General features: G+C 44.6%; 1 protein-coding gene across 7 annotated transcripts in view; it reads right to left on the bottom strand.

The window, feature by feature from the left end:
• LOC125769083 (uncharacterized) overlaps positions 1-19,595 on the bottom strand; it is a 447,410-nt gene that overhangs the window by 82,351 nt on the left and 345,464 nt on the right. The window contains exon 2 of one of the 7 annotated variants that reach the window (XM_049437575.1): positions 6,251-6,351. The exons of the other annotated variants lie outside the window; for them this stretch is intronic. The gene's annotated coding sequence lies outside the window, so the exon portion shown is untranslated. Of the gene's footprint in view, positions 1-6,250; positions 6,352-19,595 lie in introns of those variants that run through there. 7 annotated transcript variants of the gene reach the window in all.

Here is a 19,595-nt window from a genome sequence, read left to right as displayed (position 1 = left end):
GCTTCAATCCAACCCTGCAAATGTCAAGTGTCAGAAGATAGTTTGTTTACATTGCGTCGATGCCGGCTCATAAACACTCAATCAGGCGAAGGAAAAGGTAACTAATTACAATAATTTTATCAAATTCCCCGGTTTAATGTGCTTTTTTATTTCAGGCAAATGATTTCATTAGAAACAATCAATCAAAGATGCCGTCAAGAAAAAATATTTCACTGGAAGACAAACAAAAAATTGTAAAAATGTATCATGAGGAATACCGAATGACGGACATTGCTAGGATAATGGATCTGAACATCCAAACTGTTTCTCGAATTGTTCATAAGTTTTTGAAAGAAGGTGAGATTACAAACCATTCGAGCGAAAAAGGAGATCCACAAAACAAAAAACTCACTGCGGAGCAATTGGAAACCGTAAAATCGTGGGTGGACGAAGACTGCACAACGAGTCTGAAAAAGATTTCCGAAAAGTGTGCCCGTGAATTTGGGGTTAACGTTTGTATATTCACTATAAGAAATTATTTGAGCGATTTCAATTACACTTTAAAAAGAGTGCAACTATTGCCAGCGCGACGCAATGCTGCAGATAATGTTCAGGTGAGGAAGGAATATGCGTCGCTTTTTTTGGATTGGCAGTCAGACTTAAATGACTACAACTTCATGTTTGTGGATGAAGTAGGTTTTAACATCTCATTACGATGCAAAAGAGGGTGGTCGGTTTCCGGTAAACCTACAACACAAGTCGTGCCATCTATCAGAAGCCGAAATGTAACTATTTGTTGTTGCATGCCCCGAAATGGGATCATTGTTTATGACTCCACGAATGGGGCATTCAACCAAAATTTTTTTCTGGGATTTCTAGAAAAACTAAAGGAAAGCATGGCAACCAATAATATCACTGATCCAGTAATATTTTTAGACAATGTTGCATTGCCCAAAAAAAAAACTTAGTTAAACAATTTGCAGAAGAGAATAATATAAGATTAGAGTTCCTTCCTCCGTATTCACCCATCCTCAATCCTATAGAAAATATGTTTTCTAAGTGGAAGGAAATAGTACGAAGAGCTCGCCCAATAAACGAAGCAGAACTAATGAAAGCGATACGAGATGGCAGTGAGCTGATAACTAGACAGGATTGCGATGGATATTTTCGAAATATGCTTAAGTACATTCGCAAATGTATCAATGAGGAGGAAATTGTTGATTGATTAGTTTGCTGTTAGTGTTATTAGTACAAATGATTGAAGTTTTAGTTCCTGATAAATAAGATATGAGAATGAATAACTTAACCTAACATGAACTGTGATAGAACTATTTTAGACTTTTTGAATTCTTATGTAATTTTATTCAAAATCAAAACCAAACGAAAATGCTGTGAAAATAACTCTTATGAAATAAACAATTTTTACTGAATTGTCCATTGTTGAATTGTGTTCCACGATAGAAAAGCCCATTACTAAAACATGTATTGAGATATGACATACACATGCATGAAGCGGGCGTCAGCAGCATCGCAAATATGTTCTGTAGGACTACCGCTCTATTGATACCGTTGGTCCAACTGCAACCGTTAGACGCTTCTGTGACAGCTATTGTGCACAAATGCTGACCGTCTGGTTAGGTTCAATACCGAACGCGTAATGACGTGTCGGCATATATTATGTGTAGTATGGTTATACACGTTTTAAAACATTCATCGTTGTCTCTGATAGGTTTATAGTATCATTGGCTATAAGTGACCAGGAGAGTTGAGGTGATGATAAACGAGGAGAAATTGGGTACTATTTTTTCCTATCGAAGCGAAAGGTGACCAGGAGTACTGTCAGCTACGGGCCCTGCCGCCTATGGAACCCTATACTACAATGGAGCTCCTGACAAGATTCTAACGCCAACTCCACACACAGTAGTATATACATTTACATTACATTTTTGTTACATTTTTGTTTATAACTCGTGATTGCGTGGGCCTAGGAAAACAAGCAATATGTCATTCGACAGCTAAAAGTGTACGGAACAAGCAGCGAAAACATCCCGTGACAAAAAAATGCCAAAAAAGAGTAAATTGTGGAAGCGGATCACCTGCATCATGATGATCCGCGCCGGACGCGACAACCGCGACATCATGCAGTGCGTGCAGTGTTCGCTGAACACGGTGAAGGCGATCCGGAGTGAGCTGGGAGAAAACAGCGACGACGACGAAGCGGTGGCAGCACGAAAACCACATTCTCAGCGGCGGGATTGCGTGCGGACCGACGCTTTCCTGGCTGACCTCCAGGCGCGCGTGATGGAAAATCCGGGGATCGGAATTCGGCCGTTGGCACGTGAGCTGGGGGTGGCACCATCCACGATGAAAATGGCCCTGAATGACGACCTCCGGTACTTCTCTTACAAGCGCCGAAGAGGTCAGTTGTTGACAGAGAAGGGTCGCGAGCGTCGGTTGGGGAACGCCAAGAAGCTGCTGAACTTGCTAAAGCATCCCGTGGAGCCTGACACGCTGTGGTTTTTCTCTGATGAGAAAAACTTCTGCCAGGACCAAAAGGTTAACACCCAGAACAACCGGTGGCTGGCTTACTGCCCGGCGGACGTGCCACGGGTGCCGCAAACCAAGTTCCCCCAGACGGTGATGGTGTTTTCCTGCGTGTCATCGGAAGGGGACGTGATGCCGCCCCACTTTTTCGAGCAGGGGCTGAGGCTGAACGCGGACGGGTACATTTCCATGCTGGACACCGTCGTGAAGCCTTGGATCACGAAAGTGGCCAACGGCAAACCGTACGTGTTCCAGCAGGATTCCGCTCCGTGCCATACAGCCTCCAAAACGATAAAGTGGTTGGCGGCAAATTTCAACGACTTCACCGCGTCTATTCGTGACACACAGTTGAGGAAATTTAATACAGGCAACGGTATAAAGCCACAGTTTACAACGCCAAATTCTCCTCAGTCCAACGGCGTGGCAGAGCGCAAAAATTGATCAATTACTGAGATGACTACGTGTATGCTGATGGATTCGGGCATAAACAAACGATTCTGGGGTGAAGCGACGCTAACTGCAACTCATTTACAGAACCGTTTGCCGTCTAGGTCCGTTTCTAAGACACCGTACGAACTCTGGTGGAATCGAAACCCAGATTTGAGACACCTACGCATTTTTGGTAGCGATGCGTATGTGCATATTGCAAAGGTTAAAAGGAATAAATTAGACGAACGGGCGGTTAAACTGAAGCTGGTAGGATATTCTCATGAGCATAAGGCATACAGATTCGTAAACCCAGAAACAGATTGCATAATGATTAGTCGCGATGCCCGATTCGTGGAAAATGAAATTGGAACAAATTTCGTGGAAGTTCCAATGACCGAGACGCTTCGTAAGAAAGCTGACAATGAGAAGAATACATATAACGACAGATTCATTAACTGTAACAGAGCCATCATATAAGGGAAATGAAGATACAGGAATGGAGATAAATACGGAGGAAAATGGTCGTCCAGAAAGAAGATCAAAATTACCAACATATCTCGAGGATTATGTTATGGGAACCATTGAATGTTCAAAAAAGAAAAAGAAGTGCGTGAAGCGATGTCCTCAGAGATGCAGTCACATCGTAGCATTGGTACTTGTTCGATACGTCTGATAGGACGTATGGCTATAGGATCCCGATGGGTGTTCAAGATAAAGCGGAACGAGAAAGATCGGAAAGTCGTAAAGTATAAAGCTCGACTAGTAGCACAGGGGTATACACAGCGGTATGGAATCGACTATTGTGATGTACACGCCCCCGTGACTAATTACACAACGTTCAGAACTTTTCTCACAATAGCTGGGAAGCAAAAATTAACGGTTCAACATTTGGATGTGAAGACGGCGTATCTTAATGGTGTCATTGAAGAGGAAATCTACATGCGTCAACCACCCGGTTTCGCAGTGCAGGGACAGGAGGAGTTAGTTTGTCGGCTCAAACGGAGCATTTACGTTTTACACCAATCGGCTCGTTGTTGGTATCGAAAACTCAGCGAAGTACTGGCCAAACTAGCATTCAAGGCTTCAACGGCGGACCAGTGCTTGTATGTGAAGTCTGCAAATGGGAGATCGTTGTTCTTATTAGTGTATGTAGACGACATGCTCATAGCCACATCCACTCAAGCAGAAGCAAGCCAGATATGTGATGACCTAAACCAAGAATTCAGCATCACCTGTTTGGGAGAAATTAAGCATTTTCTCGGTATGGAAGCACAGCAAAGCGGTGGTTCCTACAAGATAAGGTTGAAGACTTTCATCGAAAGGCTTTTGGAAACGCATGGTATGAATGATGCAAAATGTGCCAATTCACCGATAGACCAGGGCATTATCTGAAGCAGCCAAGCGAAGCACAATTATTTGAAGATGTTACGAAGTACCGTAGTTTGGTGGGAGGTATACTCTATCTCGCAGTGACCGCTAGGCCGGACATAGCAGCCGCTACAGCTATACGCGGTAGAAGATTTACATCATTAACGCAAACGGACTGGACCGCAGCCAAACGTGTCCTGCGTTACTTGAAACGAAGGAAGGAGCAATTTTTACCACTAGGCAGGACGGATGCAGCACTGTGCGGATACTCGGACTCTGATTGGGCTGCACAGTGGGCAACGGCCATACAAATGCCGGGATGAAAATCAATGATATGAACCATGGTGGTTATTTTCTTCAAACATATTTCATATAACTAAAAAATGTGTAATTACATTATTGTTCATTATTTTTCTCAAATAATAGTGTTTTCAATAATGAATACAAATAGGAACTAGTATGTTTGACAGAAGCTAGTGGAGTTTGACTCCAATTAAGAAGCACCAAATTGAACAAACAAGGAACAAATTATGACGAAGATGTATTAGGTTCTAAACTTGAAAAAAGCAATTAATTATTAAAAAGTAACTAAATAAGTAATATTTAGTAAATTTTACGTATAATAATGAATAATCAATCAAAATCTTTTCGTTTAGAGAACGATGCCGCTATCATATCACCCCAGCTCTAAACGCTTAGCAATTGTCGCGTTTGCGAACGCGATTCAGAAAAATTTTGCGAAACTCCATATAAAAAAATTGTGAAAAGTCGCTATACGTGTATTTTCAGCGAAAAATCGCGATTCGAAGCGCGACTTGACGCCATGACAGTTAACTGTAATAACAAGGTAAACATGGCAATACCGAGGTAAACTAATACAAATTAAAAAATTAAATATTTTGAGTGTTATTAAATATTGTAAATTAAATTAATAAATCGAATGCTATTTATTTATTAAAAGTACATACGTGTTGTACATAATGATTGTGAATGTCAATATTAATGTTAAATAAAAAACATCGCTGTTAATTAAAAATATTCCCATATTGTGGACAAATGCATGGCTGCATGGTTTATGAAATTATTACTAGTATGTTGAACTTGCTTGAACAAGATAAATTAATTAATAATTAATTAATAATTAATTAAATTAATTAATTAGAAAAAATACTAGAGTTAAAAAATATTAGATAGTCCACAGCAAAGTGTTCGATCCCTTTTGGAAGCTGTGTTGGAATCGTGGTTATGAATACATGTATATTGATGGTAGTTTGCAAGCTGTGTTGGAATCGTGGTTATGAATACCTGTACATTGAGGGTACGGTGACGGTCATGAAATGAGAAAAAAGCCATACACGTTTGATTACCCGTATTCGAAGATTTTTACCTTCATGCTACTCGAAGCTGCCGATCCCAATTCTATTTTGCCCGGTGTATGACGCGGTGGGCAAACACATCTTCGTTCACCTATTTATCTTGTTACAATTCTTTCTGGCTACCGGAAAAAATTATAACAAGATTTTCCAGCGTCAAACACACAAGAAAACAAAACGGACAAATCTACGGTACTGTTAGCAACAGCCGTTATTTGTATCACAGGAGTCAGCAGCATCCTGCCACGAGCTTTCTTGATGGTTCGATGTTTTGAAACATCGTCACTAGGCTTTAAAAACTTGCCTTTCTCATCAACTTCATCAAAACAATAAATTTACTATTTATTATAATTTTCTTTGTTTAAATTAATTTAATTTAATTCGAAATTAATTTCCCGCTACCGGTAAGATTGAAAACATAAACAAACCTTGCACGAGAAAACCTAAACAACCTTGAAGTCGCGCCGAAAGTCGCAAATTTTTTTGGGAAAACTGTGCTACGATTGTCGCGTTCGCAAACGCGACAATTGCTAAGCATGTAGGCACGGGGTTACAACCCACTTGGCAGAAATCGCATGAGAGGGGGGAAATTTCTTCATTCTCGCTACCCCTGACCCTCACTTTCGAGCGATCGTACGACAAACTCTCACTCCACCACCTTACCTCACTCACACACGCTCCCATATTCTATGTAAACCCTCACCGCAACCTGCGTCACCAACCCACCCCACACCTGAACGGTCCCATACTCGAAGTGTTAGACAAATTTTGGTTCCACACTTCGAAGCCTGTCGAGGAGTGTGGCACTATATTGTTTTTCGCTGTCTCCTTTCTTTCACTGCAAAATTGCTTTTGCCCTGTCTTTGGCGTATTCATATGAGTTTGGCCTTTGCTGGAGGCGGAGGTGTGTGCGCAAGCGTTATCGTGTTTTGTGAAGTGATTCTTTGCTCCGGTAAGTAATGTGAAAACTAGTGATTGTGATTAGTGAATTAATTAATGGAATTAATGGATTATCATGTGTTTTGTGCGTAGTGAATCCCATAGAGTCGATCAGCTGATGGAAAGAGTTTGGCCGTGAAGCGGAAAGGGTGAAGCCGGAGTTAAACCGCAGGATGGCAGGACAAATCACATCGGAGAGAGTGCTGAATATTCGACGTCTTGAGAGGTACGCATTTTAACACTCGAAATGAGGTAAAGAAAAAAAACAAAGTGTAAAGATTTCTCATGTCTCTCCGTTTTTTTTTTCTTCTATATATTTACAGAAACCTCTGCCGAACATAGGAACCCCATCCCTCCGTCCGCTTCGCAGAACGCCGGCAGTTTTTTTACCTGTTCGTCCCATGATGAGCGTATGTGCAATAAAAAAAGGGATCGTATGTATTTCCTGGTAATTATTTCGTTCACGGTCGTGGTGTGTTCGGGACGAGGGTGTCCCGAATGCAGTAATAGGAAAGAAAGGGAAAGCGAGAAAGAACAAAAAAGCGAAGGAAAGAACAGGACACACTGAAGCTTATTAGGCTACCAACGCTTATTATAAATAAGCCTGCAAGCTTGCAGGCTATATACAAGCGTACATACGGCATACGCCCCGCCCCCTGTACCCGATTCCCCCACCCCCGCGAACGATCCACGAACGAGGCTTACTAAGTTGCTAGTAAGCCTTTAATAAGCCGGCTAATAAGCCGAAATGTCGTACGACTTTTGCCAAGTGGGAAGCTGCGTACAACTAAGTGAATATGAATAGTTTACCACTCTTCATGGCAGCCGAGACTGCTGATGCGCAAGTAGAATCTGCATGGATCGTACAAGCATGAAATATGCGTTCGTAAAATATTAAAAATTATTTTATTCTTACGCTCATCTTGTTGCACCGTGGTTTTCGGAAATAGTCGCTCCTAATCATTTGTCTGAAAAGACAACGATATAGAGGCGCAGAAGGGGACATATTCCATGCTGCAGAAAGGCTTTGAAATTCACCTCTTTCGACACCATGGTTAACTGGTTTGCATTTGACTGCAGCCATGCCGGTGCATGGGGCCGCCAATCGACAGGACCGGGTATCAAATCCCATCTGGTCCCTCCATAGGAAGGACTGATTATACGGCTACGTTGTAAAGTAAGTTTAGTAAGCCAGAAATGGTCGACATGACCTCTAAGGAGTCGTTAGGCCGATAGATGATTATACGCATAATTTTTGAGTTGATATGTAATTGTAATTGTAATTACATATGTAATTTTAATTATAATTACATTTACACATTCCTCAGAATTCTGACATAAAGCACATTTTTAAACTAAGTTCAACGAAAATGTCGTTTGCATAGCCGTTTCGTCCCATTTATTTGTTGTATTGGATAGAAAATAATCAATAAATTCATTTGTTAATTTTAACGACTGGGTCTGACACGTAGTTAAATAAACGATCGTCACGAGCGTACGCGATACAAATTAACAGTCGTTTATTCAACTGCTCGAAACTTTTACCCGTGTCTCTTATGGGCCTTGACGACTAGTCGTTAATTGTTCTAACAGTCGTTAATTCTAACAGAAATTTTTAACAAATGAATTCGGTTCTTGCAAAATGAATTTTTAACGACTGTTAAAATCTGTTAACTGCTTGGCGATTCCGGCAAGTATCAACAAAAGGTTCTCATCTAGCAGCCGACACGTACGGACGTGTTCTCTCTAGTGCGTAAAATAATATCCATCTAAAGTAGTGCAAACAGTGTGTACGGGTCATTCTGCTCCAGAATGACTAGACGTGGACGGAAGAAAAAGAGGGAAGATGAAGTTAGCCCCTCTGTGGTGAGCACGGGAGCTCCACCGAAAAAATCATGCTAACTACAGAACCAGAGAGCGAGAAATTAATCGAGGTTTGCTCTCGCAGAAGCCGTCACTCGAAACAAACAACTAGCCCGAGCATGCAGACGGATGCTGTACCTGCACGCGCGATAAACCACTACCAAGAGGATATTCTCTCGCAAGAAGGAACGATCGACACAGAAGATTGCTCTCATGGCAGCGGCCGTGCCAAAACGACCAACAAAGCAGGACCCCTTCTACTTGCTTCCTCCGCCGCGTCCAATCGTACGATCAGACCGGCACGCATACCACCAATCGTGGTCAACGCTCCGTACCATCAGCTACGAGCTGATCTAGCCGGCATACCTGGTATCGTGGTACATTTCAGGGGGGGGGGGGGGGGGGGGGGGGGAGCACTGTCACCCTAGCTGCCCTAAAATGCATTCGTACCATCGATTGCATACGAGTCTCTTGGGAGGCACACCGCGGCGGAAAAGGCCGAACTGTACAATGCCATCGTTGCCAAGCTTTTGGTCGTGGAACAAGAAATTGTTCTATGAAACAGCGATGCGAAAACTGCTCCAAAGAACATGCTACCGAAACATGCTCGATATTATCCCCAGAGGCTCCAAAATGTGCAAACTGCCAAGGTAGCCATCGTAGCAACGATCCGGATTGTCCCAGTCGACACCAATACCACCAGATGCGCCAAAAGGTTTCGTTCAGCAACCAAAGGCAACTTAAGCCCTCTCGCGCAAATCGTGCAGCGATGCCACCACCGCCTGCACCAACAAATTCGTCCTTCCCTCCGCTCAGGCGTTCGGGTTCACCTACACATGCTACTGTTGCTAACGCTGGTCCTGTCACAACGTTTGCTTCTGTTGTAAATGATTCTCTTCCTACCAACACTGCTTTACCACTAGCCTCTCCTCATCGTGCGGTTGCTGAATCCATCACTCGCACGCATACCATGCGTGCTAATACCATGCAAACCCCTGCCATCCGTGCTTCTACCCCACACCCAGCCTCTTCACCTGAAATGCTACCAGGGAACGAAGACGACTTCAGTATCGAAGAATGGGTCGAGATTTTACGAGTGATGACACAGCGCTTCCGTCTCTGTCGCACCCGTCAAGAAAAGTTTGCCGTTATTGCGGAGCTAGCCATTCGCTATGGATGCTAAGCTGTGCATTATAAATTGGAACGCGCGTTCAATCAGCGCGAAAAAAAACCCTGTTATGCTATTTGGGTATTTTTGAAATTGGTAGTTGGGAGCCAAGTATACCTCAGTCGTAAGGACACCTTGGCTTCCTGTAACGTGTGCACAAATACCAATATGAATAAAGCAGAGTGCAAGTATTGAACTTAGTGAAAGGACGTGTTTTTTTCTTTGCTCCCGAAATTCGTACTTGTGTCCTCTCTTGCAAAAATATACAGTCCACTCGAAGAACAGTTTGGTCCTACGGAACCGGATACGTTGAAAACCAGTGTGCGTTATCTGTGCCTTTTCGCGTAAAATCGGTTTATGGAACATCCACAGTCGGATGTTAGTGGCGTGACACGTGGTGCGTCGCTACCGAGCCAATAGAGTAGCACTATCCGAAAAACAAAGGACCGTAATTCGGAAAGTGTGATTCGTCGGATGTCAGCCCGAAGGCATTCCGATCGAAAAAAGTGCGTATTCAGTATAGAACCGCGTGCAACTTAGCTTGGCGTGGGTTTTGCCTAAAGCAAATGGCGGACCGGCGCAAGTGAAGTAGTGAGTGTGCATACGTAGTGTACAATGCAATCACCGTTTACACGGTCAAAGAAACTGAAACGAACACCAGAAAAACAATCGACATCTCATTCTCTAGAACCAACACAGCAACAACAGAAAGTAAAGAAAGATTCCAACAAAATGGATGCTCAGTTGAAGGTTTTAGTGAAGCAACGCGAGGCAGTGCGTCGAAAGCTAAGTCGTGTGAGTGCAGCCTTGTGTGATAGCGATGAACAACCCAACACCAACGTAAAAAACGTGCGCTTCCTTCAGCTCCAAGAAAAGGCTTTAGCAAACGTGTACAACGAATGCAATGAAGTGCAGAATAAAATCTACGAACTACCGCTCTCTGAAGCCGATGACGAAGAGCAGAACGATCAGTACATCGAGTTTGAGAAAGTGTTTAACGAAGTTTCGCTGAAGTTGAGCATGTGTTTAGATTCCGTGCCCAAAATGGAGGCAGCAGCTCCAGTTGTGCCATCGATCCTGCCGCAAGCTCAGCCCTACCTTCCACCGTTGAAAGTGCCCTTACCGACTTTCGATGGATCGTATGAGAAGTGGTACTCATTCAAGGCTATGTTTACTACCGTAATGAATCGATACCAGCAGGAAGAACCAGCCCTGAAATTGTTCCATCTCCGGAACAGTCGCTTCCCTCTCTGTCGCACCCGTCAAGAAAAGTTTGCCGTTATTGCGGAGCTAGCCATTCGCTATGGATGCTAAGCTGTGCATTATAAATTGGAACGCGCGTTCAATCAGCGCGAAAAAAAACCCTGTTATGCTATTTGGGTATTTTTGAAATTGGTAGTTGGGAGCCAAGTATACCTCAGTCGTAAGGACACCTTGGCTTCCTGTAACGTGTGCACAAATACCAATATGAATAAAGCAGAGTGCAAGTATTGAACTTAGTGAAAGGACGTGTTTTTTTCTTTGCTCCCGAAATTCGTACTTGTGTCCTCTCTTGCAAAAATATACAGTCCACTCGAAGAACAGTTTGGTCCTACGGAACCGGATACGTTGAAAACCAGTGTGCGTTATCTGTGCCTTTTCGCGTAAAATCGGTTTATGGAACATCCACAGTCGGATGTTAGTGGCGTGACACGTGGTGCGTCGCTACCGAGCCAATAGAGTAGCACTATCCGAAAAACAAAGGACCGTAATTCGGAAAGTGTGATTCGTCGGATGTCAGCCCGAAGGCATTCCGATCGAAAAAAGTGCGTATTCAGTATAGAACCGCGTGCAACTTAGCTTGGCGTGGGTTTTGCCTAAAGCAAATGGCGGACCGGCGCAAGTGAAGTAGTGAGTGTGCATACGTAGTGTACAATGCAATCACCGTTTACACGGTCAAAGAAACTGAAACGAACACCAGAAAAACAATCGACATCTCATTCTCTAGAACCAACACAGCAACAACAGAAAGTAAAGAAAGATTCCAACAAAATGGATGCTCAGTTGAAGGTTTTAGTGAAGCAACGCGAGGCAGTGCGTCGAAAGCTAAGTCGTGTGAGTGCAGCCTTGTGTGATAGCGATGAACAACCCAACACCAACGTAAAAAACGTGCGCTTCCTTCAGCTCCAAGAAAAGGCTTTAGCAAACGTGTACAACGAATGCAATGAAGTGCAGAATAAAATCTACGAACTACCGCTCTCTGAAGCCGATGACGAAGAGCAGAACGATCAGTACATCGAGTTTGAGGAAGTGTTTAACGAAGTTTCGCTGAAGTTGAGCATGTGTTTAGATTCCGTGCCCAAAATGGAGGCAGCAGCTCCAGTTGTGCCATCGATCCTGCCGCAAGCTCAGCCCTACCTTCCACCGTTGAAAGTGCCCTTACCGACTTTCGATGGATCGTATGAGAAGTGGTACTCATTCAAGGCTATGTTTACTACCGTAATGAATCGATACCAGCAGGAAGAACCAGCCCTGAAATTGTTCCATCTCCGGAACAGTCGCTTCCGTCTCTGTCGCACCCGTCAAGAAAAGTTTGCCGTTATTGCGGAGCTAGCCATTCGCTATGGATGCTAAGCTGTGCATTATAAATTGGAACGCGCGTTCAATCAGCGCGAAAAAAAACCCTGTTATGCTATTTGGGTATTTTTGAAATTGGTAGTTGGGAGCCAAGTATACCTCAGTCGTAAGGACACCTTGGCTTCCTGTAACGTGTGCACAAATACCAATATGAATAAAGCAGAGTGCAAGTATTGAACTTAGTGAAAGGACGTGTTTTTTTCTTTGCTCCCGAAATTCGTACTTGTGTCCTCTCTTGCAAAAATATACAGTCCACTCGAAGAACAGTTTGGTCCTACGGAACCGGATACGTTGAAAACCAGTGTGCGTTATCTGTGCCTTTTCGCGTAAAATCGGTTTATGGAACATCCACAGTCGGATGTTAGTGGCGTGACACGTGGTGCGTCGCTACCGAGCCAATAGAGTAGCACTATCCGAAAAACAAAGGACCGTAATTCGGAAAGTGTGATTCGTCGGATGTCAGCCCGAAGGCATTCCGATCGAAAAAAGTGCGTATTCAGTATAGAACCGCGTGCAACTTAGCTTGGCGTGGGTTTTGCCTAAAGCAAATGGCGGACCGGCGCAAGTGAAGTAGTGAGTGTGCATACGTAGTGTACAATGCAATCACCGTTTACACGGTCAAAGAAACTGAAACGAACACCAGAAAAACAATCGACATCTCATTCTCTAGAACCAACACAGCAACAACAGAAAGTAAAGAAAGATTCCAACAAAATGGATGCTCAGTTGAAGGTTTTAGTGAAGCAACGCGAGGCAGTGCGTCGAAAGCTAAGTCGTGTGAGTGCAGCCTTGTGTGATAGCGATGAACAACCCAACACCAACGTAAAAAACGTGCGCTTCCTTCAGCTCCAAGAAAAGGCTTTAGCAAACGTGTACAACGAATGCAATGAAGTGCAGAATAAAATCTACGAACTACCGCTCTCTGAAGCCGATGACGAAGAGCAGAACGATCAGTACATCGAGTTTGAGAAAGTGTTTAACGAAGTTTCGCTGAAGTTGAGCATGTGTTTAGATTCCGTGCCCAAAATGGAGGCAGCAGCTCCAGTTGTGCCATCGATCCTGCCGCAAGCTCAGCCCTACCTTCCACCGTTGAAAGTGCCCTTACCGACTTTCGATGGATCGTATGAGAAGTGGTACTCATTCAAGGCTATGTTTACTACCGTAATGAATCGATACCAGCAGGAAGAACCAGCCCTGAAATTGTTCCATCTCCGGAACAGTCGCTTCCCTCTCTGTCGCACCCGTCAAGAAAAGTTTGCCGTTATTGCGGAGCTAGCCATTCGCTATGGATGCTAAGCTGTGCATTATAAATTGGAACGCGCGTTCAATCAGCGCGAAAAAAAACCCTGTTATGCTATTTGGGTATTTTTGAAATTGGTAGTTGGGAGCCAAGTATACCTCAGTCGTAAGGACACCTTGGCTTCCTGTAACGTGTGCACAAATACCAATATGAATAAAGCAGAGTGCAAGTATTGAACTTAGTGAAAGGACGTGTTTTTTTCTTTGCTCCCGAAATTCGTACTTGTGTCCTCTCTTGCAAAAATATACAGTCCACTCGAAGAACAGTTTGGTCCTACGGAACCGGATACGTTGAAAACCAGTGTGCGTTATCTGTGCCTTTTCGCGTAAAATCGGTTTATGGAACATCCACAGTCGGATGTTAGTGGCGTGACACGTGGTGCGTCGCTACCGAGCCAATAGAGTAGCACTATCCGAAAAACAAAGGACCGTAATTCGGAAAGTGTGATTCGTCGGATGTCAGCCCGAAGGCATTCCGATCGAAAAAAGTGCGTATTCAGTATAGAACCGCGTGCAACTTAGCTTGGCGTGGGTTTTGCCTAAAGCAAATGGCGGACCGGCGCAAGTGAAGTAGTGAGTGTGCATACGTAGTGTACAATGCAATCACCGTTTACACGGTCAAAGAAACTGAAACGAACACCAGAAAAACAATCGACATCTCATTCTCTAGAACCAACACAGCAACAACAGAAAGTAAAGAAAGATTCCAACAAAATGGATGCTCAGTTGAAGGTTTTAGTGAAGCAACGCGAGGCAGTGCGTCGAAAGCTAAGTCGTGTGAGTGCAGCCTTGTGTGATAGCGATGAACAACCCAACACCAACGTAAAAAACGTGCGCTTCCTTCAGCTCCAAGAAAAGGCTTTAGCAAACGTGTACAACGAATGCAATGAAGTGCAGAATAAAATCTACGAACTACCGCTCTCTGAAGCCGATGACGAAGAGCAGAACGATCAGTACATCGAGTTTGAGAAAGTGTTTAACGAAGTTTCACTGAAGTTGAGCATGTGTTTAGATTCCGTGCCCAAAATGGAGGCAGCAGCTCCAGTTGTGCCATCGATCCTGCCGCAAGCTCAGCCCTACCTTCCACCGTTGAAAGTGCCCTTACCGACTTTCGATGGATCGTATGAGAAGTGGTACTCATTCAAGGCTATGTTTACTACCGTAATGAATCGATACCAGCAGGAAGAACCAGCCCTGAAATTGTTCCATCTCCGGAACAGTCTGGTCGGAAAGGCGGCAGGTATCATCGACGACGAGCTAGTAAACAACAACGATTATGAAGCAGCTTGGAAGATCCTTACGCAACGTTACGAGGATAAACGGATTGTCGTAGACAAACACATAGAGAACCTCTTTGGTCTAACCAAAGTCAGTCGCGACAATGCAGCAAACTTGCGTAAGGTGATCGACACCTGTACGAAAAACGTCGAGGCGTTGAAAAATCATAGTTTTCCGGTAGATGGTCTTGGTGAGCAAATGCTGGTAAACCTTATAGCCAACAAGTTGGATAAGAAACTAAGGGTCGCGTGGGAAACTAAACAAAAGAAAAACGTGTTTTCAACTTACGCTACATTGATCGAGTTTTTGGAGGAGCAATGTAGAATTTCAGAAAAGCTAGACACCGGCGTGAAACCTTCGACGGAAGCTGCGAAGCCAAGGGCAGTGGCAAAAACGCTAGTTGTCGGTGAATCTCAGCAACAGGAAAGGTGTCCAATATGCAGCGCCATGCATGAACTAAGACACTGTGAGCTTTTCAAGCAGAAGAGTGTCAGTGAAAGGCACGAAATAGTGAAACGGTGTGGCGCTTGCTTCAACTGTTTATCGAATGGTCACCGCATCCGAGCATGTCAGTCTGGTTCTTGCCGTCGATGTGGCAAGAAACATCACAGCTTACTCCACGAAGACAACCCTGTTCCCGTTGGCGCTACACCAACGTTCGTGCCTGCTGAAGCTCCGACCACCTTGTGTGCCAAAGAAGTGGACCCGGAAAGACAAACCGTGCTCTCGACCGCAGTTGTTTTAGTAGACGGTTTGTGCAGAACTCCATATCCGTGCCGAGCAATTTTGGATTCTGCATCACAGCTAAATTTTGTCACCGAACGATTTGCTAACCTTCTCTCGATAAAAATGGAAACCACGGACGTCATCGTAAGTAGTTTAAATGGTAATAAAACACGTTTAAACCGTAGGTTGCGCACGACGATCAGGTCTCGTGCCGGAGACATTGTTGCTGAACTGGATTTTCTAGTGACCCCACGAATCACTGGTGAACTTCCATCGAAGTCTTTTGACATATCACAGTGGCCCATCTCGAGCGAACAGGTGCTGGCCGACCCTACCTTCAACAGAAGAGGACCTGTCGATATGCTGATTGGCGCCGATTGTTTTTGGAATTTGATGCAAGATGGCCGATGCGAACTCGGTCCTAATCGACCTGTGCTGCGATACACGAAGCTAGGTTGGATAGCCGGCGGTGTGATTGCGAGTGATACGACGATCGTTGCGCGCACACTTTGCCATACTGCTGACGATGAGCCGCTCATCGATCTACTGAGGAACTTCTACAAGGTAGAATCCTGCGACGAGCCCCGCTCTTCTCCGAAGGCGGACGAAGAGGTGTGTCTGGAACATTTCCAACGCACTCACGAGCGAACTGCGGAGGGTCGGTATGTGGTTCGACATCCCTTCAACGAACGTAAGGGCGAGTTAGGAGACTCGCGTGAAACAGCGCTGCGACGTTTTCTGGCTCTGGAGAGAAAACTCGACAAGCAGCCGGACCTAAAGGAGCAATACTCGCAGTTCATCCGAGAGTACGAGAAACTCGGACACATGCGCGAGATTGTGGAAGCACCGAACGAGGATCCAGGGTCGGTGTTTTATCTACCTCATCACTGCGTGCTGAGGCCTTCAAGCACGACAACTAAACTCCGAGTCGTGTTTGACGGGTCGGCGAAGACGTCAACAGGTGTTTCGATAAACGACGTCTTGATGACTGGACCAACAGTCCAGAACGACCTCACTGCAATTTTGCTTCGTTTCAGAGGTTTTAGATACGTCTTCACACTCGATATTCCGAAGATGTTTCGTCAGGTGATCGTCCATCCGGAAGACACTAGGTACCAGCGAATCTTTTGGAGATACAATCGGACCGATCCACTTACAGTAAGAGAGCTGCTCACGGTTACGTATGGCTTGGGACCCTCTCCATTCCAAGCAACTATGGCGCTCAAACAAGCTGCAAACGATCATCAGGACGAGTTCCCGAGGGCTGCCGAGGTGGTCAACAGAGGAACATATATGGACGATACACTGACGGGCGCCAATACACTTGCGGAAGCATGCCAACTACAACGAGATGTGACAAAATTGCTAGCGAAAGCTTGTTTCAGCGCTCATAAGTGGTGTGCTAATCATTCCGATATCGTTGCAGGAGTAGCAGAAGAGTTACGAGGAAATTCTTTTGAGGTTACCGACAACACCTGCAAGACGACCGTTAAGACGTTAGGCATTACATGGAATCCGTTTGAGGATTGGTTTTCGGTATCCATTCCTGACTTCGACAACCTAGAAGGAATGACTCGTAGAAGACTTCTGAGTCAGCTGGCCAAGATTTTCGACCCGCTTGGATTCTTTGGGCCAGTAATTACATACGCTAAGCTGATACTACGAGAGGTCGGCGAACTGAAAATCGAATGGGATGACCCAGTCCCAACCGAAGTCAACGAGAAGTGGCAACACTTCCGAACCGAGATGACAGCGCTGAGGCAAGTCCGAGTTCCAAGATGGATTTCCTGGGAGGATGTGCTCAAGTTGGAACTGCAAGGGTTCGCTGACGCATCCGACCAAGCCTATGGTGTATGTTTGTACATACAGGGATCTTTTGCCAACGAGGAGTCCAGGATGCAACTGATTTGCAGTAAGTCCCGAATTCTACCGAAGAAGAGGAACCCGAAGGAGAAGGCCATTACGACCCCTCGAGCTGAACTATTGGCAGCACTGTTACTAGCAAGAATGGTCGTAAAGTTCCTGAATGCTACGGAGCTTCGAATTGAGTCTGTTCACCTATGGAGCGATTCAAAAATCGTCTTGTCTTGGCTTAAGAAACCCCCGGAGCTCCTGCAGACGTACGTTTCAAATCGGGTAAGGGAAATTCAACAACTCGACCAATCATTCCACTGGCATTATATTTCCACTTACGAGAATCCAGCCGATTTGATTTCCCGTGGAGTCACGCCTAAGAAATTGATTAGTTCAACGATGTGGTGGCAACCGTGGCCACTGCAACTCATCACCAAGAATGCGGACGAATTGGAAATACCAGACAACGAGCTACCAGAAATGCGATCTGGAGTGACGTTGACCATGACTGTACCTTTCGAACGTTTCGCGATGTTTGAGAGGTTGAGCAGTTTTACAAAAATGGTTAGGAGTATGGCCTACTTGGTGCGTTTTGCTAGGTTCATCAAGTCACGCAAAACGGAGCTGGTAAAGGGTCGACTCACAGCGATAGAGATGCGTACAGCGACGTACGTAATTGTGCGGATGGTTCAACGCGAAGCTTTCCAGCCAGAAATCCTCGCCCTGATGGACGGTGCAAACAAAAACCGTCGACTAAATGGACTGAAGGCGTTTTGGGATCCCGACGATGGCATTTTACGAGTAGGGGGTAGAATCAAGCGAGCTCTCATACCATACGATAGTCGTCACCAGATGCTGCTACCAGCTAAGCATCCTGTCACCGAGGCACTTATTCGTGAACTACACAACGACTACTTGCACATTGGACAAAGAGGTTTGCTTGCAGTTGTACGTCAACCATACTGGCCACTGAATGTGAAGAGTATCATCCGTAAGGTAATACGAAAATGTATCGTATGCTTCAAGGCAAATCCATTGAAGACGACGCAGCTAATGGGTGATTTGCCGTCGTATCGTGTTCAGCCAGCACCTGTCTTTGCGAATACAGGTGTGGATTACGCTGGTCCTTTCTTGATTAAGTCTTCCACAACTCGCAAGCCACAAATTACGAAGGCCTACGTCTGCTTGTTCGTATGCTTGCAAACTCGAGCCGTACACGTGGAATTGGTCTCGGACTTGACGACGGATGCCTTCCTTGCAAGCTTGCGACGATTCACCAGCCGTCGTGGATACCCGAAAACTATACGTTCTGACAATGCAACCAACTTTGCAGGGGCCAAAACGGAGTTGCATGAGCTTTGGCGTATGTTCCAGAACGAATGCGCCACGAAGAAGATCACCGATTATTGCACTGCCAAGGGTATTGACTGGTCGTTCATACCACCTCGAAGTCCGCACTTTGGTGGTATATGGGAGGCTGGCGTGAAGCAGGTCAAACACCACTTGAAACGAATTGTTGGTGAAAGAAAACTAACCTACGAGGAGCTCTACACGACGCTGACACAGATAGAAGCGGTATTAAATTCTCGACCTTTAATACCGAGCTCTGACGATCCATCCGATTACACTGCAATCACCCCAGCACATTTCCTGATAGGGAGGGAATTTCAACAGTTTGTCAAATTTCAACAAAATTCAACAGCCGGTGTTTAAATTCCCCATACCCGCTGATCCAAGGTCTCCCACAGATTAGGGATTAAGATTAAGTATAGGTTAGCGTAGGATTAAGGTATAGGATAGGAAAAAAAAACTACCGCCAGTCTTACAGGTCTACTGCTGATAGCTCACAGTTTCTAAATAACGCCAAAATTGGCTACATCTGCTCATTTTGTGAAACCAATTGGTTGGTCTTAATGTAATTATATATGGATGTATGGATTGTTCTCCAAATCTTCACTATGAATAAAATATATAAATTTATATATATATATGGTGACAGCATGAGTTTCTCTTCAGCGAAACGGCCAGGTCACAAAAAAAACACTTGAAATTGTATGCTTTGATGATAAATATGTTACGGTATTGCAAAAAACAAAAATTTCCCGGTCTTCCGGAGAAATTCCCGGTCATTTCCCGGTTTTCCCGGTTTAAAAAAATTC

The sequence above is a fragment of the Anopheles funestus genome, chromosome X (assembly GCF_943734845.2).
Source record: "Anopheles funestus chromosome X, idAnoFuneDA-416_04, whole genome shotgun sequence".
NCBI classification, from domain to species: Eukaryota; Metazoa; Arthropoda; class Insecta; order Diptera; family Culicidae; genus Anopheles; species Anopheles funestus.
The sequence above is the reverse complement of the archived record's forward strand: the minus strand, read 5'-3'. Positions and strand labels throughout refer to the sequence as shown.